The 24,754-nt window shown below is 38.4% G+C and overlaps 1 protein-coding gene across 1 annotated transcript in view; it reads right to left on the reverse strand.

The window, feature by feature from the left end:
• HIVEP2 (HIVEP zinc finger 2) overlaps positions 1-24,754 on the reverse strand; it is a 204,969-nt gene that overhangs the window by 79,881 nt on the left and 100,334 nt on the right. The window contains exon 2 of the mRNA XM_086708022.1: positions 11,254-11,366. The gene's annotated coding sequence lies outside the window, so the exon portion shown is untranslated. The remainder of the gene's footprint in view (positions 1-11,253; positions 11,367-24,754) is intronic.

Below are 24,754 nucleotides of genomic sequence, written 5' to 3' on the forward strand. Positions count from 1 at the left end.
TTAAGCATCTGACTTCGGCTAAGGTCATTATCTCACGTTTAGTAAGTCTGATCCCCACATCAGGCTCTCTGCTGTCAGCGAAGAGCCCACTTCCTCTGTCCCCTTCTCTCTCTGTCCTCCCCCTGCTCATGTTTTCTCCTCTCTTTCTCTCTCTTTCAAAAATAAATAAACATTAAAAAAAAAAAAAGTCCAGTGGGGCCTGGGTGGCTCAGTCGGTTAAGCATCTGACTTCGGCTCAGGCAGCTTATAAATTCGGCTCTCACAGCTTATAAATTTGAGCCCTGCATCGGGCTCTGTGCTGACAACTCAGAGCCTGGAACCTGCTTTGGATTCTGTGTCTCCCTCTCTCTCTCTGCCCCTCCCCTGCTCACACTCTGTCTCTCTCAAAAAATAAACATTAAAAAAAATTTTTTTTAAGTCCATATAAACATTTTATTTTTGTCAAATAAATACTTCCAAAGTTGGGTTACAGAATTATTAAAATATACATAATACATTTCCATATTAACATAATTTAATTAAAATGTTTTAGAAAGTCTACAAAATATATCTTAATATGTTCATCAATTCCAAAAACTCAAAATTTATATTCTGACATAATGAAAATTATTGCCATTTACGCATATAGGTTGCACATATTATTTTTGGCTGCCTTGGAAATAAAAGAACTCAAGATTAAGAGTTCTGTTACGAAGACCCCATAGGTTTCTTAGTTCAACTTGAATTTTTAACTATTTAAAATCGAGGTAAACATGGTGACAAGTTACACCTGACCCAAATATTCATGAATGTGTGTTGCAAAGCAAACAGAGGTAAAAATGGAAGGCCTTGTCCTCTCATACACTATCACCGAACTGAAATTAAAATAAAAGAAATCTTGCAACCCATGAGCCACGTTACCAGGTGGAAAAAAGAAGTAGAAAACCATAAAAATTAGGCAAGGAGACATAATAAATAAAAAAGAGTAGAGTGAGAAAGTATGAGTTGGCGAGGGACATATCCCTAGATTCTCAGATTTACTGTGTCCCACGAGACTAGCCTTAGTCAGTGTGTCTTACTATTCCGTCCCAAATGTGAGTCTGATTGCTGGTTGAAAAAATATTGACAGTGCTTTCCAAAGGAGAATATGTCCCTACATTCGGAGAACTCCCTAAGGATATTCAGGATATTTACACATATACACAAATAAACATACAGAGCCTACCTATCCCAAGGCTTATGATAAGACAGGGGTAGAAGGAGCCTGATAAAATATCTTGTCAATTCAATTCTTAAGGAAAAATCCCAATGCTGTAATGGGTAACATCTGACAAGAACACATGGCAATTTCAGAAGCTCTGAGGAGTCTCACTACCATTAATCTAGTAACTAGATTACCTTATTCTAGCAGAATGAACACATAAGAAGGATGTATTTTATTTAAAATGTTACTATTCTCTTCTCTACTCAGCTCTATTTCCCAGCCTCCAGCCAGGGATACAACAGGAACTCAGTAAATGTTTATTGCTTGAGTAATCAAGGGAATGATTGGATGAATGAATGAATGAATGAATGAATGATTATAAATGCACTCACACTTATCACGCTTAACAAGTACTATTATGCATTTGTGGGGTTAAGAAGCAATTGCTTCTCCTATTCTACTACTCCTCTTAATTTCTCTCCTTCTATCCCTTTTAAATTGCAAGGTATTCTGATATAATTTAAAATTCTCTTTTGTAATAATATGGACACCTCTGTGAAAGTTCTTTTATTGTGCCCAGTTTGCTATAATACTTGGTTTAAAACACACAACAAAACTCAGCCAAATGTAACTATGATATAAATTTCACCTTTTTTTTCCCCTTTGCATTCCATGGTAAGATGCTATTCATCTTAGCAAAGCAATTTTAAACTTTTCTTTAAGTCCTATTATTATTCCTAAATGTTAATTGTCAATAGCATCCCTCCTCCCTCCATCCCTTCCCTATGATCCCACAGGGTGAATACAAAACAATATGCCTGTATATGACTGTATATTTTGTCTGTTAATTGGCACATGAATATCCTTGAGGACAGGGGTGGGGGCGCGCACGCGCGCGCGCACACACACACACACACACACGCATGCACGCGCAGGGACGCATTTCCCTGGATTGTTCTCCATGGAAATCTCCCACATGGGAAAAGAGCCAAGGAGAGCCCGAGGACTTCCCTGACCCTGAGCCAAGGGTGTGGCAAATGTGCTCACCATAACCAGCTGGGCGCTTAAAGGGTAGGAGTGGGAAGAAGGAAGGGGGAAGCTGGTAATAAATGTTGAAATATTTTATTTGTGAGACAACGATCTAAGAATATAACATTTTTGCAATATTTTAAGCATTATGCAAAGACTTCTCAAAACTAACATCTTCTCAGTTGTGATACCTCTAAGACCAGTCAGAGCACTAAGATCTACCAAGGTATATATAAATTTGACCCATTAAGGGGGAATCATTGAACAAAGTTCAGCTTTTTTTCTCACTGATGTAGTTTCATTACATCTTCGAGATAAGTAATAACCTTTAGAATGTCTCCACCCCTACCCTACTGAAATCTCTTCAAAAGCCAGCCATGATCCTTAAACTCCAGAAGACAGTAGCCCTTTCCTAGATCATAGCATTAGTGACTCCTTTGTAGCACTTGACCCTGTTAGACACACCTTCCTTAAATATTAAGTTCCCATCTCAAAATCAGACACACAATAGATAATAAGTAAAAGCTCTTCTTTCTGTAAAGTTCCTCCCCTCTTAGCTTCTTTGATACTTGCCTCTCTTGGTCTCCAGTTACATTTTTGAGGGCTACAATACCTTGGAATCAATCCTCTATTTGATCTTCAGATGAAACTCTTCTACCCCATACACTTCCTCACTTTTCCAGGGTCAAAATTAATAGCTCTCTCCTTTGTGTTCTCATAACCCTTTGCTCTATTCCTGCTATCACACTGATCATGATCTGCTTTGGATTTTAGTCAACAGAGGACATATTTTATAACCACACCTATTTTCAGCTAAGTTGTTGAACTGAATGGAATCTTTAACTCCTTCCTTTTTCCCACCCCTCCAATGCCAATCACACGCTGAACCTGAAAACAATTTAATTTCATTCGTCCCCTCCTGTGTATTTCTATTACAACCCACCCAGTTTAGAACCTACTAGCCTTTCATAGAGACTACCCCAATAGCTTCTAACTTGTCTCCCTCCATGTTTCCTACCTCTTACCTATAAAGCGAGGTGAGGTAGATTTCAAAAATGTAATCGAATCACGTTACTCCTTGGCTCAAAAATGGGTAAAGGTTCTCTAATGTCTACCATACTGATGTGCTAATTACACATTCAAGGCCCTCTGCACTCTCTAGGTCTCCAATACCATTCTTTCCTTTTCTTCCATTCTCCTTTTTAATTAGCAGACATACCATGATACTTTTCATTCCATGAGGACACCCACGCCATCCACCCCTTTCTTTGCCTATGTGGATATAATTCTCCCCACCTGTCAAAACGTTGCCCATCTTTAAAGCCTTCCTCAGGAAACACTTCCTGATCCCTAGCCCCTTTCCCCCTCACATACCCACAAGAAAGTACATATGATTTCTTCCTCTGAATTTGCAATACATTTTACTTATGCATCTCTGAGGATGCTACTTAAGCTTTCTTCTATCCCAGTCAGGTAAGTAGTAGTCTTACCTCTCTCTTAGGTTTATGAGCAACTTAAAGGCTAAAATACAGACTTCCTCATCATTTTATTCTTCCAACCACCAGAACACTAAATTGCATATGGCAGAAATGTCATAAATATTCATTGAATTTAACCTAACTGACGCTTTTACAAATAGCCAGAAAAGCTCAGGTTCCATATAAGAAGGATGGGGGCTCAAGCCAACTTAGCGCTGGCATCTGTGATGACTGGTGTTCTCAAAATTTCCACTTAAGGCTGATGACAGAATTAAGCTCTGCTACAGTCAATGAATAATTTATTTGTGCACAAAACATTCTGTTAATGGAAATCTTTTTATGGCTCAAGATCTAAAATATATTTACTGCCCTATAGTTATTAAATGTTTGCTTTAATCATTAGTACACAAGGTAATGACAAATGATAATTACAGGATCATTCTATGCTCTTAAACTGATTTAATCAAGAGTATCTTCTGAAATTCAAAAAACTCCTCAGTGTATGGGAACGGGGGTGGATTACCCTGGAACTACCCAACTCACTGCCACCATCAAATTTAAGCACCTACAGATTCTGTTGTTAGTAATACCACCAATTGGGAGAACAACTTTGGGTTCAAATAGCTAATACATTTTTTATTTTAATGCTCAAGGAAAAATCCCCCTGCTTCCCTGAAGTAGACTGCTTCAAATGAATACATCATAGCAAAACAGAAGTGAATGTGTTTGTGTATTCCCTAGATTTCCCAGCCTGCCAAAAAATGTTCCTTTGCTGTGCTATTTCAGCAAGTCGTGAGATGACAATGATTATGCTCCTCAAAAGGAAAAGATAGCTATTTCCCCCTGTTTTTATTTTTGGAGACCGAAAGGCACACTTCTGGCTGCTGTGAGTACTCTGACGAGTAGACATGTTCCTGAGGAGGAGAATTTGGGGCGAACTGTGGCAGGGGTAAGGTGGAGAAACCTAAAACCATCCTAACCTCTTGGAAAATATTTAAGGAGCCAGAAGGACGGCAGAAAGAGGAAGAAGTTTCAAGTCCTCCAATGAATTCCTGTTTCCAACTCTCAACCCTCATGGAAAAAAGAAAAGTCAAGTAGTAAGAAACATATGCTTTTTACCTACATTTATCTCAAACCCAACTAGTATACATTCAAGTTCATCACCCTGTTACGGAAACCAGTTTCTCTTTACTTCTCTTTTCCTATTAAGAGTAATATTTGAACTCCCAGGCTCAAAGCCTAGTGCCATCATTGACAACTTCCTCCTGTTCCCCTACTCCCAGAGTAGTAGGGGAGTAGTGCACGCACACACACGCGCACACACACATACATACACACGCCTCGTATACCCAATCAGGCAGGCAGTCCTACGTTGGCTTCCTGCATACTCTGGCTTATATTATCTGTGTTCTGTCAATCCTTATTGCTACCACTCCAGGGCAGACCGTGCGCACCTGCCTGAAATCCCAATGCAAAAGACCTGATCAGAAGGTACTCTGGGTCCAACTGGCAAATTTCCAAAGGACAGGTCTAGGCATGGTGTCCTCCGGTATGTAATCCAGGGATAATTACCAGAGGCAGTGACCTGTGGAAGTGAGGAGGGTCTTAAGAAAAACAATTTAAGCTGCAAGTAGGCACAAGGGCACCATAATCATACCTGAGAAGTCAGAAACCAAGGAAGAGATTGGAGAAGTCAGAAAGAACCCCCTGAACCTAGGCTCAAGTGTTCACTAAAGTTTTCTCAAAGTACTTTCATCTGTGGTATGAGGGAGGAGACATAAAGGGCACAACATGAGGTGATAGCTCTTGTACGAATTAATGTAAGTACCTCCTAAGTGGCTTCAATGCTTTCAGAGACTCTTACTGCTATGCACCCCACCCCCCATCTCTACCCACCACACCATCCAGCACAAGCTAGCTGGATTCATCTTCCTCATGTGCAACAACTCTGATTGTGTCTCTCTTCCACTCAAACCTGTTCAGGGCCTTCCCACCACCACAGCAATGGTGCCCCACATTCACACTATGTTTACACCTGTATCTCCCAGGAAGCCTCTAGTTTAGAAGCCATGTTTTATGTTATCTCATTAGATTTTTTCAGAGGTCAGTTGTTTTTATTCCCATGGTCAAGACCAATACAATAAAATATCATTGTCAGGGGAATAAAGGGGTTTTTGTTTTATTTTATTTGTGGGAGAGAGTGTTGCCATTAACATAGAGAAGTTTTTTTTTTTTTTTTGTATTCAGAAAGATCACTAAAATACACATAAATTTATTCTTATGGCTCTGCTCTGGATAGTTAATAAGTATCAGACTTGCTGATTCATCTCACTGATATGACTAAAGCCAGTTATAAATTTGCAGTCCCCAAAAGGAATTTGAAAAGAAAACCCACAGCCGAATATTTTTATTAAATTAAACAAATATTTATTGAATATCTACGGTTTTTTTCAATCACCATTTTCAAGGCTGAACAGGAAACCAACAAAATAAAGACACAGCCTTTGCCTTCAAGCAGCTGATAGTACGGTGTGTGAGAGAAAAAAACTTCATAGAAATCACTTTAATGTAAAGCACAAAAATACATACAAAAAGCGACATGAGAGAAGTATAAAATATTAAGGGGATTGAGAGGGAAATGATGTAAAACATGAAGATGAATAATGCTCATATACTAAATAAATAAGACTAAAATAAAAGAATTGGCCAGATTCTGATATCGGTAAAGCGTAATTAACCAATAACCAATAATGCAAGTAAGAGATGAGGCAGAAAACACAAAGTCAATTTGTCTTTGGACAATTCATGGATGAGAAGTCAATGTGATATCAGGTTCAAAACTAAAGATCTCTCAGTGAGTGGTTTTGTTCAATATCCAATTAGCAAATTTTTATGTAAACTATCCAAGAGAATCAGAATTCCAAGGGCCATTCTTGAGGTCTAAGGATGTTGCTTGGAGTTTGTGAGATTCTTAGGGCAGGGGAGTCACTGGGTGAATTTAACAGTTAGTATGATCAAAGAAAGGAAAGGTACACTGCCTCCAAGATTTTCTACAAGACCTGATTCTTCGCTAAAACTTCAACGTAGCTTCTATTTCTGTATTTGATTCATTCTGAACAGAACACAGTGACTGTATCAGCAAAGCTCCAATATTTGAACACTGGTAGTCAACTAAACTGGTGACCAGGCAGCAAGTGACATGCTATCTAGAGTTGCAGGACCTAGGGTTAAAGTCTGGTCGTATGGCTCACTAGTGCTGTGACTTTAAGCAAATCACTTAGTTGTAACCCCCTGAGCCTCCGTTTCCTCAGACACAGAATAAAATGTGAGTAATAGCTACATAACAGTTATTGTCTAAAGCGAGATAATGTACCATGGAAGCAATTTGTAAACTGTATAGTATTACACAAATGGTAATTCACGTCATGAGAGAAACAAGGAAACTAATTAATTACTAAATCCTATTGTGTAGGTTTTGTGTGGAGAGTAAAAGATGAGAGATTTACCACCCATAAACATCCTTCACTGTGATCTAAAGTAAGGAGACAAGAAGACGGATAGGCAGGAGGGAATACTATGAAATGATATAGAAGCAACCCTCAGTTTTTGGATGCTTAAAAAATGTTCATGGGGAAAAAAATGTGCTTTGTTCATACTACTGACTTAATTAATGCTTGTTGACTGAACGACGAATAAATGAAGGGGTAAGGTACTGAATGTGGGAATGACTGAAGGTAGAGCCAAGTGAGATGCCTGAAAAACAAGGCAGGAAAGGGGCACCTGGGTAGCTCAGTCGGTTAAGCGTCAGACTCTTGGTTCGGATCAGGTCATGATCTCTGGGTTTGCGAGTTCAAGCCCAGCTTCGGGCTCAGTGCTGACTGTGTGGAGTCACCTTGGCATTCTCTGTCTCCCTCTCTCTCTGCTCCTCCCCCGTGTGCACTGTCTCTCTCCTTCTCAAAATAAATAAATAAACTTAAAAAAAAAAAAAAAACAAAGCAGGCAGCATCAGGCTGTGTAAACAGGGACTGAGTCTAGGCTTCATATCATTTTGGTAATACTCATTCATAAGTACCGATACCTTCTTCAGTTACCTTAAAACATAAAGGACCCAAACAGAAGAGTTGTATGCATCCGAAAAGCTATAAAAATGACCCTACCTAAAAGGAAACATTTTGAAGGCCACAACACACTAAAGCTCAAGGGTCCACTCTGAATTCTATGTGACAGCAGGAAAAATTATACCAAACCCATAGAGAGCACAGAGTAGATCTAACGTGCAACTTCATCCGATCTTTATAAAATCCGCTAAAATGAGTCCAGAGAGAATGGATTAAAAGTTTTCCTCACTTTTATTTTCCATATTTGTGTAAGTAATGACATATATATTTTTTAAATTTATTTATTTTTATTTTTATTTTTTTAATATCATTTATTGTCAAATTGGCTTACATACAACACCCAGCGCTCATCCCAACAAGCGCCTTCCTCAATGCCCATCACCCATTTTCTCTTTCCCCCACCCCCCTTCAGTTTGTTCTCTGTATTTAAGAATCTCTTGTGGTTTGCCTCCCTCCCTCTCTGTTTCTATCTATATCCCCCCCCCCATCCCCCATGGTCTTCTGTTTAGTTTCTCAAGATCCACATATGAGTGAAAACACGATATCCGTCCTTCTCTGACTGACTTATTTATTTTATTATTTGTAAATTAAATTTGGATTTCAACAACTTCCGACTCCCAAAATTACTAACTATAATAACTATGTAACTCTCAGCTAAGTAATTACTGCTCTGAAATGCAATTTCCTCAAGTGATTATGGTATTCTTAATTTTCACTTTAAAAAGATTAAGCACCTATAGCACAGAGCCCAACTCATGGAACATATTAATAATTTTCACCTTCCTTCTTACCTTTCCTCAGCTTAAAGAAGACATGTCACTTACATAGTTCTTCAATAATTATATCTAATGCAATGAAAAAATATCAATCTGAGCATATCGTTAAAGGACCATACGTCAGCTAATATTACTTTTAAAATGAATAATTTCAAGACCAGTCAAAAGAACTGGCTTCGCAAAACAAACTGGCAATGAATGAAGAGCAGTATTATTGATTAAAAGACAAAACCATCTGTTCTTACTATATTTTACAAAAAGTGTCATAAAAGAATGGTCACTCTAATGGTGAGGGTTTCCCTTTCTTGTCTTAGTAATGGTTTTCCATCTACGACCAATTTGGGGTAGCAAATTTTTTAGATGTATCATTTATAAAACATATCCTCACTTGGGCTCATGGACAAGGCCAGGTTCACAGATAAAGTCATGGACAGATTGCTGATTATATACAACACGGACATCTTAAAAGAACCACACCAATTTCATATGAAGTGTTTCCTTACCAAAGGAAGTATTTGGTTTGAGAAAATGTACTTATCTCTATGCGTTTTGTCCTCAATGACAGCCTAAAGAATCAGTCACATGGTTAATAAGACGTTACGTATTGTTATGTTTAAATAATGATTATAACTACCATTACCACTACTAATCATCATCATAATCACTACTAGTTATTGAGCCCCTACCACCTGCCAGGAGTTTAATCCTCACATAATCTTATAAATTTACTTAACTAAAAAAAAAAAATTATTTTAAAACAGAGTGATTCCAATGAGCTGACTTTTAAGCAAAGGCTCCCAGAACTCACAGTGTAATAAATAAGGAGAAGGCCAACTATATTCAATGCCCACACCACATCCATTCTCAGGTAGCACTTACGGAACATAATCGGTACAGTCTCCCAAACATCCCTTAGGTTAGGTCCCATCAACTGAAATTTAACTGTAACGCCATGGGGTACTTTGGGAATAACTGTAAAGGCCAACCTTGTGAGTACATAGAAAATTAAACGTGGCAGACAAAAACATTTAGGTTAGTGGTGCACAATATTAGCTTTCATTTTCTAACATCTATCACAGCTGTTGAAGAATTAAGGTTTGGCTTTTGAAATTTTTTTAACACTTCTCTTCCTAATGAGTTTTTCATCTAACTGCCTTATATCCCTTTAATTATCCAAAATACTTTTTCTGAATAGCATCTCACGTGCCCATAACGATGGAAATTATTGGTCGCAAATGAATCTTGGGTCATGAGCCTTACAGGCAAAATTAAAAGATGTCCCAAGGTTTCTGCGCTTGGTATTTCCATACTCGTTGAACACGCAAAAGCCACACTAAACAAATCAAGCTCCAGGGCAGTTGTCTCAAGGGAGATTATTTTAGACAACCCTAAAGCAGTTGTTGGCATCATATAAATTATGCAACAGTATCCCTGAAAAACCACGTGACCTCAGCATGTCTTAAGATGCCCATAGGTGAAGCAGACACTGTTAGTTTGGTTTTGAAGACTGCTCCCCAAATGGCTAGATGCTCTTCTCTCTTATTCATTATCATCCCTCAGGTTTTTACATAGCCTCCATTTATTCAGAGGAAAATTAAATAACAAGCCACACAATTTAGCATAAAATTTAAAATATCAGAACCTCAAATCTCGTGACCTGGACTAGAAATACAAATATTTTTCCAAATGTTCTGTTACTGTGCAAAGGGTTAATTAAAACATGAGTTTGCCTGGATTAAAAAAATAAAATAAAATAAAATAGCCGAACCTTAAAATCAGTATCATTTAGACTTCTGATGCCAAAAATCTGTTTGACAGAGCAGGTTTTACTATGCTGACATTTTAGCAGTAGCCAAAGTCCTGTTCCCACTAAATTCTGTCTTGGCAACACCAGTAATTTGCTAAGAGCCTAAACTCCTCTTGGTGAGGACTTCTCCACCTCAAGAGTTTTCCACAGATTCACAGTGCGACGAGGACGTTGATTTGAGTAAGACTTTAAGGTTTCTATTCTTATCACAGAAATCAAACTTTCTGTAAAATGAGAACGGCTGAACATAAGGAGAGATGCTAATTTACTCAAAATGTTCAGCAGGCTTTAGATTGGAATCTGAGGCAATATAATAAAATTATACATAAATACCTCACTAACGGTAAAATCCAATATTCTTATATGACCTCAAGATTCTTAATAAGCAAATAATTATTAAAAGAGTAAATGGGGGTGCCCGGGTGGCTCAGTGTCCGACTCTGTGAGGTCATGATCTCACAGTTCATGAGATTGGGCTCTGTGTCAGCACAGAGCCCGCCTGGGATTCCGTCTCTCCCTCTCTCTCACTGCCCTCCCCTTCTCTCTCTCTCTCAAAACAAATAAGCAAACTTTAAAAACAAAACAAAAATAAGAAAAAAAATAGTAAATAAAAGGATATGGTTCCAAGCTATAAATGACCACATTTTCTAATCTTCTCATCTTTCTAACTAGGATATTTCCAGAAATATTGTAAAAACTTGCAAACATGTTCATTTAGATAGCATCCCAGACATCTTTCACGGGTAGTAAGGGCCTCAAATCATTACTGCCTAAGTTTCACATAAAGCTTAATATTTTGCTTGAAAGATCTTTTCAAAAATTCTGAAATCAAACCATATAAAAAGAACTTGACTCCACTTACCCAGCAGCTGAATGTTACTGAATCGGTAAAAGAGTGTTCCAACCAAGTCAATTCACTTAATTTTTCAAGTCAATCTGATTACCATTGTCTTTTTAAAAATTCAAAGACTCCACCTAACGAGGAAAGGAAAACAAAAAGAAAAACAAATAATGTTTAAGCCAGAGTAGCATAGGATCAATACATTAAGAACACAGAAATCAGACCAAGATTATTGTTAAATCCTCTCCCAAGTTACTGTACTGCTTAAAAGTATAAAACAACAAAAGCATCTGCCAACTGAAATTTACCAGTTTTGGATAAAATGAATATTCAAGCATAGAGAAAACAATAAAATAACAAAATAAATGTGAGAGCAGAGACTTTATTGTCAGTGCTGATTGACACACAGAAACAATGACTATATAATGCAAGTTAGGATATGTAAAATTAGATGGCAACCGATTGCTTTGGGATTTGGCTCATTGATTCTTATTAACTTACTGATGCAATTAAAATGCGTAGGCTGCTATTCCTTAAAACAGTTAAACTCCAGTTACACATAATCTCTATTGAGGAATATAAACTAATACCTAGATAGATCATTTGGAGAGAATGCACTGGCATGCATGAATTTCCAAATCATTCTTCGAAGGTTATTCCTCGTCTCCCACAGAGAGTGTTTATTCTCCTAAAGACCCATAAACAGCTTATGGTTTATAAATAATATCATTTAATTCCATTTTCTTTACCGGTAGGCACACCTTTTCTGAAGCCCGAATATTAAACTACTATTTCAGTTCCAAGAGTAAGTTTGAGAGAAAGCAAGCTATATCTCAACTGATGAGAGCCTAAAATAAATGGGATGCTGGAAGGCTGAGCAGAAGAGTGAGATTACAAAATTGGACAGCGTCCAGCTACTCCCGAATCAAGTCTCCCCAAGATAGATTTAGTATGTTTTAAAGTCCCAGAACATCAAATCCAACCATATCCACGTGAAAATTCAAAAACCTATTCCAAAGCCATAAGCACATGATTTTTTATTATGCAATGTGGAATTAGCTACATATTGCCACTCCACTAATCCCACCACACCTATTAGTGAAATTAATTTAGCTCATCTCAGTATTTAATAAAGGTTGATACAGACTTGCTATCCACTATTAGAAGGTAGATGTTCAAAAATAAACCTAACCCAGAACAAACCAAAAACATTCCTAACAGTGGAGAAGAAAAACAGCAATAATTATACATACTAAGTAGAAATCCACAGCAATCACTGGAAATACATTTTCACTTCCAAGACAATCCAATGTCTAGATTCTAGACTTACTGCTGTTCAAGAAATAATTATCTAGAAAATTGAGATGGATATGATCTCAAAAGACTTCTTCATTCACAGAGGCAAACAGTCTTGATTATTATGCTAGGGTTCTTGCCATAAATATGACAAGATAAAAGTCAAACGGTTTGGTTATTTTAAATTATCCTGGATCAACAAATATAAGCACCTAAAGGAGCTGCAAATGGTACAACACACACATTTCTCACACTTGAATATCTAGAGCTGTGAAAATATTTTTGTACTTTTTTAGGCCTTTATGGAAGTTGCAAAGGCTGTTTCAAATAATGTTCAGAAGATGGCTTTATAGTGTCACCTCTGAATTCTTGCCATGATGGCTTTGGGCTAGTACACTGCTTAGCAACTTATAGCCTTATGTTAGTCATTTTCCAAAAAGCGTGAGGGCACTTCCCCTCACGATGCAAAATGATTTGAAGATTCTTAGGAATCCTTTTCTCGCTGATTTGTCAACATAAGTGAAATTGACCTGTACCAAAGTTTAGATCTACCATCACCTTTCTGTGCTTGTTTATTTCTTTTTTTTTTTTTTATTTTTTTTTTCAATGTTTATTTATTTTTGGGACAGAGAGAGACAGAGCATGAACGGGGGAGGGGCAGAGAGAGAGGGAGACACAGAATCGGAAACAGGCTCCAGGCTCTGAGCCATCAGCCCAGAGCCCGAAGCGGGGCTCGAACTCACGGACCGCGAGATCGTGACCTGGCTGAAGTCGGACGCTTAACCGACTGCGCCACCCAGGCGCCCCAGTGCTTGTTTATTTCTTAGCGTACTGTTTTCTTAACATGTAGTTCTTGCCCCATAAAGGGACTTAAATGACTTGAGCGTGGCCAGTCATTAAGCCAGTATCTCAAAAGGTCTTACATCTATAGTACAGCAAGTATGTTGTCGTTTTAATCTAACTATGCTTATTGGAGTGGTCTGTGATTTCAAATTACTTAGTAATATTTCAGTGTTGATATTACTAATGTATGGTACCTCATATCAAACCTCACAAGCAGTTAAGTACAAAATATATTAGTCATCTGTATGGATGATTCAGATGAATGACTGTTCCTAATTAGCACAGAAGATACAGATCTGTTGCCTGCATAACAGGTGAGCCTCATGTGTACAAACCACAATACAACATTCTTTAGAAATGTTGATTTCCTTAGAAATGAGCAATGACACCTAAGATACCACAATAAGTTCCCTACAATTTCTATACCACACAGTAGTGCAGAGCCTAAAATAATTTTATAATCTGATGAAAGCAGTTGAATCTAAACCTTCTTACCTTCAATTTGTTTTTATTGCCTGCCTCAACACATTAGGAAAAAGGAAAAAACAAAACAAAACACCTCAGTCTGTGGTATTTTGGCTTCATGAGAAAATCTAAATGCATCTGAAACTGTGTAGTACAGTCAGTTATGTAGTCTAAACAATTGAGTAATTTGTCATTAGCTAATAGTTGATCATGCTTGTTACCGATTGGTCTATATTTATATATAATAAATCAGATGTGGCCACAATGCTGAACCTAAGTGACTTTCTCTAGCTTAATGATTTATCCCATGTCGTATAGAGGAATCATGCTCTCTGAGTTGACCAGACCACTCCGAGAGTGCTTTCACCATCCATGCTGCTGCAACAATGGACATAGTAAACGTGTCGTTTTAGTAGCACTTGGCACCCTGGAATAAGGTTGGGAACTTTGATGTCTTTATACCTCTGGACATATCCTTAATCCAGGTCCAGAGGAGGTCATCAAACACCCTCCTTCTATTGATGATGAGACTGAGACTCAGAAGGTCACAGTCATTTGCCCAAGGTCATGCAACTAGAAGGCAGATTTCCTGACTACTATTCCACTATTTTCCCTTTACATCATTGAGCTTCTCTGAGCACCAGTGATACTAAAGATGCTTCCCAGTTTAGGATGAGAAGGAAATGCAGAAGGCCACGAGTGCAAAGTGAGTGGGAACAGGTTAGCAAATACCACAGGCTCCACACCACCCTCCGCATCACAGTTAGAAGTAACGTGCTTCTTTGTAAATCTAGTAAAAACCTGGCCACGGAGAATAAAGAAACAGAATAACTGAACTGTTAGAGACCCAAAACCTCTTGGCATATTTTGGCAGAGTTCCAAAATAACATTTGGGAAGCAGTGGCCTAACAGCCAGAGTTAGTACAGCTGCCCTACTTAGTCATTTATATTATTTTTCTTTAGAAATACATGACATTGAAGACATTTATAACCAAAAAAAAACAAAAAACAAAAAAACAACAACCCTCTTAATCCCATCACCCAAATATAATTATTTTCATTTTTTTAAATTTTAATCTAGTATTTATTTGTCCCTATAAGCATATTTTCACACAGATGTTCTCATAACACACATATAACAACAATGCATTTTAACTTTTTTTCATTTATTATTTGATACACATGTTCTACATTTTCATGTAATTCATATAGTTTTCATTTTTAGTAGCCACATGATATTTCATAGTCAGCACACTTAGTCATTTCCTTAACCATTCCTATATGCAGGAACATTAAAGATGTTCTTGTTTATTTTTAACACTAGAGATACTACTCATCCTTAAAATAGTAACAGAAATAATATTATTAAATCAAAGAGTATGAGTATTTTTATGGACTTCACATTTATAGCCATGTTGATTCCAAGAGACTGAAATCACCTACAAAACTACCAACGATATCTGAACATTGCATTTCCACCAAACCTCATGTTTTTATATGACTAAATTTTTTGGTGGTTTATTTAATGTAAAATGGCACTTTCGGGTTGCCTTTTTATGTTAATGGTGACTGTAATCATTCTCTCATTTAAAAATAATTTCATTGTCTCTCATTTTTAATGTAAAAATTATCTCTATTCATATAATTTGACTACTTTTTGGTCCTATTTTTTCCTGTGAATTTAAATGACCCTTTAATATGATGCATATATTAACTTTTCTACAAACTGTTCTGTAAGTTTATTTATTTTTAGATCTTTAACCATTTAATATATCTGGCATGAATTTGGATCCACAGCAGGAAGTACATACTCAAATATTTTTGACAAACTCCAAGTTATCCACAGTACTATTTACCAAGCTTGCTATGTTATATTTTAACTCTGTATTGTCTCATAATGGATCCATGATGGGCTTCCCATTTTGTTACACTGATCTACATATTTAAATTGGAACCTTTGTTCAGACTGAGTACATATAATGTGAGTGACATTACTTTATGAACTTGCTGTTAATGTGTTGGGCGGTTTTAATTACTGTTGTTGTTTTACAGTCTATTTGAATCTACAGTAGGACAAGATTTCTATATTTGCTCTCTTTTTTTCAAATGCTCCTTGATATTTCCTTAAGTGCACACATATACCTGCAAAACTCTTACCCTTTTTTCCCGGATTATATTATTTGATTAAGTGTAATATTTGCCCTCCACATTCAGCCATACCCAAAAAAATCCCATTGAAAGTTTGAATAGAATTGTGTTGAATCATATATATAGGCATCCTTTCAATATTTTGTTTTGCCATGTCAAAAACAGTGTATTATGGTGCATTTCTATGTTTATTACATTTTTCACATTCAATAATCATTTGCATTCTAAAAGACTCTTGGTTCTGTGTCTTTCCTCATTTCCATTTCACTTGCTTGGAAACACTGAATTCCTCAAGTCCAGCAACTGAATTGTGTCACCAGATCCTCTGAATAATATTCTTTACAAGTAGGCAAACGCTGATTAAACAGAAAAGTGTTGTAAGTTCTAGCTTAAATAAAACATCTTAATTGCCTCAACAAAGATGAGATTACACTGTGTATAAACGACACAACCACCCCAATCATATTCCAATCATATTATTTTCTTGGTATATCCACAAGACGCAGCCCTGAATTCATTTAAAACATAGCTGAAGGGCTGAGATACCTAGTATGTTCCTCTATCTCCGATCCCAATGTCTCTCATTTCTGCTGTGAACTAGGTTCAAAGGTAAAGCAAAACCAACAATGAACTGCACCTAACTTAAATTATATTAATCTTTTAAACTCAAATTTGACTAAGAATACTCTACATATTGTTGAACGTTTAATGATGTCCAAGTGTTATTCATCTTCCTTGATATACCAAACCTGGGGACTCTCAAGGAATCTTGTATTTTATAAAATGTATGAGTACCTGAAGAATTCTAGACACCATAGTGAAAAGGAAGGAAAGACAAATAGAAGAATGGGAGGGGAAACACCAGGAATATCTGTGCGAAGGTAGGCAAATAAGGACAGAAGCTATTTTCCATCCGCACTGTGAACGTCATACTATGTGTCAGGTTGACTGAAAGCATGAGTGATGTGCTCCTCCAATTTCCTGAAGAAAGAAACACATAGAAAATGTGGCAAATATTTAATCTAAGCCTTGTTTCCTGAAAGACTGCAAGATGTCCACAAATTTTCTTTCCCAGAGTTCAAAATAGCAAGCTGAGTGGGTGTAAGCACTTCAAGTGTAAAAAGAAAAAAAAAAAGGTAACTAAGGAAAAGGAAATCATATACTTTTTGCTCTTCAGTAGGAGAATTTTGAAAGAAGCCAGGTAAAGGGATTTTAATGATTTGGATCTAAAGTTGTCTTGAATCAGAATATAAATACAGTCTTAATACTCTGGTCACTTTTAAAGGCTGCAGTTTCTATGTAAAGAATAAATTTCCAACCTCATTGTTATTGTAAGAACAGACAGTTTCACCCTAATACAGCCAGATACTAAATGACCACAATACAACACTGACAAAAGGGAGAGTTGAAGGTTCCTGGGTCTCTACCCCTCCCAGGAAGAGAAACCTTCCTCTACAATGCTTTTTTTTTTAATGTTCTATTATTTATTTTTGAAAGAGAGAGAGAGAGAGGGAGAGAGAGAGAGACAATGAAAGCGGGGGAGGGGCAGAGAGAGAGGGAGACACAGAATCCAAAGCAGGCTTCAGGCCTCTAAGTTGTCAACACAGAGCTGATGTGGGGCTCGAACCCACAAACCCTGAGATCATGACCTGAGCCAAAGTCAGATGCTTAACCAACTCAGCCACCCAGGCGCCCCTCAACAATGCTTTTAAAATTTTAACATGCTTATGAGTCACCAGAGAAGTTTGTTAAAATTTTTTTTTTTTTTCAACGTTTATTTATTTTTGGGACAGAGAGAGACAGAGCATGAACGGGGGAGGGGCAGAGAGAGAGGGAGACACAGAATCGGAAACAGGCTCCAGGCTCTGAGCCATCAGCCCAGAGCCCGACGCGGGGCTCGAACTCACAGACCGCGAGATCGTGACCTGGCTGAAGTCGGACGCTTAACCGACTGCGCCACCCAGGCGCCCCGAGAAGTTTGTTAAAATGTGAATTCTGATTCTATTGGTTTGGATGGGGTCCAACTTTTGGGAGTTCTCTGGTGACGTTCATGTGCTGGTCTGAGGTCCACATTTTCAGAAGAGCGGTTCTAGTCTGTAATAACCGTTTACCAACAGCCACACAAAAGAAATAACAATCAATTAAGAACATTTACAAGGTGGGGTGCCTGGGTGGCTCAGTCGGTAAAGAGACCAACTCCTGGTTTCAGCTCAGGTCATGATCTTAGGGTCCATGGGATCGAGCCCAACATCAGGCTCCACACTGATAGCATAGAGCCTACCTGAGATTCTCTCTCCCCCTCTCTCTCTCTGCCCCTCTCCCATGCTTGCTTGCATGCTCTCTCTCTTTCTCTCTCTCTCTCAAAATAAATAAATAAACTTTAAAAAAATTAAAACTTAAAAAAAATAAAAGCATATTTGCAAGGTATCTACCATTGTTCTAGCTGTTTAAGAAATAACAAAGTACACAATAACAAAGCCCTGAGTCAACAATTAAAAATTATTTTAAAAAATTAAGTGCTGAATGTTAAAATGAGTGGTAATGATTCCAAGTATAACAGAAGTTGAGAACAGGAAGAGTTCTGTAGGGGTTAGAAGAGTGGCAAATGGCTTCCCAGATCAGGCTGGACTTGATCAAGCCCCAGGTTCAGGGTGGTGGTGACAGGGAGAGAGCAGGGGACCAGAAGAGGCAATGTTGGAAGGGACACTGAGAGTTCCAAAAAGAGAAAACTGCTTTGTAGTGCACCTGCTTTGTAGATGCAGATATTATCATTTGAAATTTTAACCTGAATTCACTTCTACTAGGTGAAGGGAACTTCTGACTTTGTTTAAAATTTGTAAGTTTGGGGCGCCTGGGTGGCTCAGTGGGTTGAGTGTCCAACCTTTAATTTCGGCTCAGGTCATTGCATCAGGGTTATGGGATGGAGCCTTGCACCTGGCTCCATGCTGAGTGTGAAGCCTGCTCAAGATTCTGTCTCTCTTTCTCTCCCTCTGCCCCTTCCCCCACTCGCACTGTCTCTCTCTCTCTCTCTCTCTCTCAAAAAAAAAAAAATTTTTTTGTAAGTTTGGGAATTATAATGCTATTCCAGGGAATAAAGAAATGGGTACATGTGCCTTAATCTTATGCAAATTTTCTCCACTGGCAACAGCAACAGTATTATTAATGACATTTTAGGCTTAAGCCTGGTAGCACAAAATTACCATTTTTATATATATATTTATGCATATGTATGCATATGTATGCTTTTGATTAACATATGTCTCTAATGATTAACAATTTTAAAAGCACTGGAATATAACTTTTCACTACAATAGAATTAAGAGACTTCTGTGATTTGGAGCACTGAATTTTACTTTTATTATAAAAATAAACACTTTTTTTTTTCTATAAAATACTTTTAGATGGCACATACCCACACACACCCTCAGCTCCGGCATTATTCTTCCCTTTCCTCCCACACTGGCTGACAATGGGAAAGAAAACACATCCAGAAACAGAATGAAATTATTAATGAATTATACTTTAGTTGGTTTTTAAATCTCCTTAGAAAGTGTTTTTCCTGTCAACCTACAATATGTTCGATATATTGTCCAGTGGATTTAACAGAAAAGAAAGAAAGAAAGAAAGAAAGAAAGAAAGAAAGAAAGAAAGAAAGAAAGAAACCAGAAGATTGCAAAGGTCACTATAAACTTGAAAACTCAATCTCTAAACTTTATTTACTGAAAAAGAAATTATAGGGAGAGGTGGTACCTATAACCTGCAGGAGGGAAGGGAAGTGTTTGAAGGAGAAACGGTACATTCTAGCATTCCCAGGACAGGTCAACAATCTTACTGACCTCCAGTTCCATCTTTGGAACTACCAGCGTCACTTTATTGTAAGCAGTGAGAAATGACATATGGAATACTGGCAAATATTGCATTTCCTATTGATGTGAAATGCCATAACTCTGGTTTACCAGCACCCCTCTCCCTTACCGGTTCCTGCCTCCAAAACCTCCCTGTGTTTGCTGGAAGATGTAATTTAGGAATGGATTATGGCAAAAGTCTGCAATTTCAAAGTATCTAGACTTGAATGTTAAAGTGATGTTAAATGCATCACTATAGCTGTGCTAAATAAGGCTCTAGTATCAGGATGAACCAATGGACTTACCTATATGCCCACTCGAATACACACACACATACAAGCACTCTTTACCAACCAGAAAAAGATATTACTACGAGCACACTAAGTCATTATTCATGAATGCCTTGCAAAACACTAAACAGAATGCCAACACTCATGCCCTAAAAAGACCGTGAAGTTTGTCTTCTACAAATGTCTTCCTCTTTCTACTCTGAACGTTTTCAGGTGTCCTCCCCTAACTAGGTCATGGCATCATGCAGGCTGCATTCCCCAACTCCTGCAAAAAAGAGCTAATAATCGTTTTCATACTTGACTGCCAAAAATGTAATGTGTTCTCATTAGGGAAAACAACAAACCAACCAACCTTATGACTTTGTAAAACTTCATATAAAGAAAAAAAAAATAACGGTTGGGAAAGAGACGTATTTGGGGAATGGGTTTTACTAGAATAGAAGCAAGAAACCCCTTCTGTGGGAAATGCTGTTACTAACCCTATAAAGATACAGTGCACCTAAACTAGAACAAGATATGGTCTGCTTTCAGTTTTCTGAGGCAGTTTCTATTTGAATTGAATTGGCCCTTCAGAAGACAGTTCATCAATGATAAATTCCTTCTCTCTCTCTCTCTCTCTCTCTCTCTCTCTCTCTCTCTCTCTTTCTCTCCCACCTGGATCTAGCCTTTTCATTAGTTTTAAGGCATAACGCCATTTTTACTTCTTTGGTATGTATCATTATAGTCTTCTGTGTTTATGTGTACACCTGCTTTTAGAATTAGCAACAGATACTACCAGAAGTCACAGGAGTTAAATTTACAACAGCACAGACCTCTAACTGCAAGCCTGGAACCATGGTGGGAAACAGGTTCAGTTAAGAAAGACTTCCTCAGCCAGAATTTACGTCCTCACTAACCAGGCTGCCAGGCCTAGATCAAATGAAGGTCGATGCAATGTCCCCAGAGGAAGCTGTTCAACTTGCCTGGTCGGTTCCCCTGAGCCCTGCCAAGGAGGCCCTGCAGTCTGACAGCCGACCTGGTATTGCCGGTGTCTTCCCCAGGCCGACGGTCCTCCACCCCCACCACCAACCAAGAGCACCAAAGCCAGCAAAGCAAATCTGAGCAGCTGGAGGCAGCCACTTGTGGATGACACAAAGGCAGGCCCCCTCTGCCCTGGGAGTGACGGTGACTGTGACGGTGACGATGACGAGAGCTGTTGAAGTGTATACTGTGAGACAGGACATCCCTCCTGGCATTCTGGGTGAGTAAAGCCCAGGCCAGGGCAACAACAGCCTGGCCTGAGGACAGTCTGCTCCTCACATCAAAGCCAGAGGCCCTGGGAGGCTGGCCAGCAGCCAAAGACGCAAAGAGCAGCAGGGGAGTGTGTTGCCTTAGGACAATAGCAAACTGGGACGTGGTAGAAGTCTGTAAATTCCAAGCACTGGGGAGGTCTGCTCAGAGATTTCACCCTCTCCTGTCAGGGCTGTGATTTAATTTCCTTGAAAGAAAGAAGGAAGGAAAGAAAGAAAGAAAGAAAGAAAGAAAGAAAGAAAGAAAGAAAGAAAGAGAAAGAAGATACATTCCCAAACCTTCTGTCTCCAAAAGCAGACACCACAGTGCAAGTTAATGCACTCTGGTCCTTTTCAGCCTGCAGCCACTGTCTAAAACAATACAGCTAAGTGAGATGTGACATTCTCCCGTTCATCTTATTAGGGCATGAAGTCTAAGGGGTAATTAAGATCATTTAAATGCAAACATCACTGCTCCATTGCTAAGATCCTCCCAGATAGTTCCCATCAGTTCTGTTTAATTAGAGTGGCGACCCATGTTAATGATAACCTGACAGTTTTGTTTATTTGACAGGACAAAGCATTGTCGCCTCATTTTGGGCAACAAGAACTGAAGGTGAGAAGCATTGAACTCCCAGTCACAAAGATGACTCAGCTCTTGGACCTGAGAGGCTGTACCTGGAAAAGTTTACCACTTGCTCAACAGAAACGGAGTGAATTCAAGGATCATCTTCTATCCTCACTTTGTGGTAGAGCTTTCGGCACCAAAACCTACAGGAAACCAACTTAGGAAAAAAAAATCTGTGAGAGAGTAAAAGAAAAAGCAACCAATCATTCTCCCTTCCATGGTCTTAAAATGAGATTCCTAAAGCCCAGGATAAATGCTATCAATGTCCTGGAGCCCCATCAGGGAAGCAAGCATCAAAGGCAAACATGGCCACTGGAGTGACGGGCACCATCATGAGAATCCTCACTGCATAAATGCTCATTAGAACAGAGAGGACCTTGTGAGTTTTCCTTTCAGAGGAAATGAATATGAGTTGAGATCACTCAACTCTAATCCACCCTGTACCTCAGGGTTATCCTGTCAGCAGCACATGCCCCGATTAGGCAGCAGTTTGTCATGGCCCCACGTGTCATCCACAGTGGCATGCTGGGGGTGGAACAGCTTCCAGCTCCTTGCTAATCCAGTGTGGGGAAGGCCAAGGTACAGAGTTTTACTTGATTGCACAAAATGTAGAGCTAATTTCAGCTTCTGAATCATCATTCTGGCTGTTTCACCATCCTTAAACCATATCACAACCCTTCGAAAATATCTTTTCTATTCAATTTTCACATATTTTCACATAAGCAAACACTCAAAGTAATCCTGGTAAGTTTCAAAAAGAGGAAGCCATGACAAGGAAGAAAAGAAGAGTTTTACAAATATTTGCAATTTAAAATGGTCACCTTTGCCCTAGTGCGTGGGTCAGGCCCTACATTTTCTTGTGTTATCTTCAAGCCCTTTATAAAAACCCTGGACAATTAACACTTAGCAGGACTTCAGTGCCTGAAGACACAAATCGATTTTGTTTTAGTCACACTTCTAAGAGAAGAGAAACATTAAATAATGGAAATAAAAAAGCTGCTAACTGATATAGGAAGAACCTTAGCTATTTCTGTAATAACTCCACTGGGATTTATGCTGGATATTATAAAAACAGGATGTTTTGTTTGTTGTTCCTGATAAAAGACTACCAAACCAGTATAAGACTACAAAATACATCAAAATTACAAATCTATGTGAAGTTTCTAGTGTTAAAAAAGCCACATGGAATTTTTATTCATGTATTTAAAATTTTTGCTCAATGTGGGATGACCTCTGGAAACATGCTTCTTGTTTTTATGAATGCCAAAAGGGAAACGGTTACATAATTCTGAAATGCTCCAGCATCCTAGTGCAGGGAACTTAACCTTAAATGTAAGACAGTCATAGATCAGTCTTCACTGCTAAGACTTATTTTTAAAGTTAACATGGATTTATACATAGTATCTGGATGCCTGCTCCATTTAATTAGAAGCTACTTCCCAACAAAATAAGGATTCCAATAATAAATTTTTTCTAATGTTGGGGCACCTGGGTGGCTCAGTCGGTTAAGCGTCCCGATTTCAGCTCAGGTCATGATCTTGCGGTCTGTGAGTTCGAGCGCCGCGTCAGGATCTGTGCTGACAGCTCGGAGCCAGGAGCCTGCCTCGGATTCTGTGTCTCTCCATCTCTTGGCCCCTCCCCTGCTCATGCTCTGTGTCTCTCTGTCTCTCAGTAATAAATAAATGTCAAAAAAAATTTTTGTTTAAGTTTTTCTAATGTTCCTTCTGTGCAATGTGATGAAGTTACCAGTACCATTACCAAAGAATGAACTTAATATTAATGGCTTAGAGATCATCGTAAATGGATATGACTGGCACACCCAGACATACAATCTTATCTGTGTGTAGCGGGGAGGGAGAGAAAGGTGGAGCAGGGGTTATCTCTATAAATGAAGTCATGATTTTTCACTACTTCCTACTTAAGTAAACAGAAGCCACATCATTCCCTTATCTTGACCCACATAGCCCCATTTGGGAATGTAGAATACCTGGGAGGAATGGTATATAGGACATAATTGCACCTAAATAGTCTCCCAAGCAGATAGCTGAGTTCTGCTCTGTGCATTTAGATACTTTTTCAAATAGCTGGGAAAGTCACTGGAAAAACCACTTGCTGTCGCAATTCCATGAATGAGTCTCCATTCAAACAAAGTCCAAGAACCAAGTGAACCATGAGTCTAGGAAGGAAATAGAAGCTACTTTTACCCTCTCAAGTCCCCGGGCCTACACCTAATCAACACAGCTGATGGTTTCACTTTTTATAAAACTATTAAAAATATCTTTTTAATATCTAACCACTTACAAACTTTTCTGCCTGGTGAAATAAAGATTTTGCTTCGTTTCTCAGTTATCTGTAATTTACTATTTCTGCCATCTGTTGACATATTCAACAATCTTTTTCAAAAAAAAGATTTTTATCTGTAAGTGATCTCTACCCCCCAACGTGGGGCTTGAACTTACAATGCCGAGATCAAGAGTCGCATGCTCTACCTACTGGGTCAGCCAGATGCCCCTCAACAATCATTTACTATCAGAAGGTACACATATGTGTTTTCTGACCTCAGTGAATACCTGATTTACACACAGGATGAAAAGTGCTGTAGCTTAAATTACAATAGGGCCCCAGCAAGGGGTGAGTGTCAAGAAGGGGCTGAGGGTGGATATATACTTGAAATGGATCTGGAGTAATCAGCAGAAGCTTGCCAACCTAGACAAGGAGAAAAACAAGTTTGAGAGGAAA

Source organism: Puma concolor, chromosome B2 (assembly GCF_028749965.1).
Source record: "Puma concolor isolate L17-30 chromosome B2, mPumCon1.1.hap2, whole genome shotgun sequence".
NCBI lineage: Eukaryota > Metazoa > Chordata > Mammalia > Carnivora > Felidae > Puma > Puma concolor.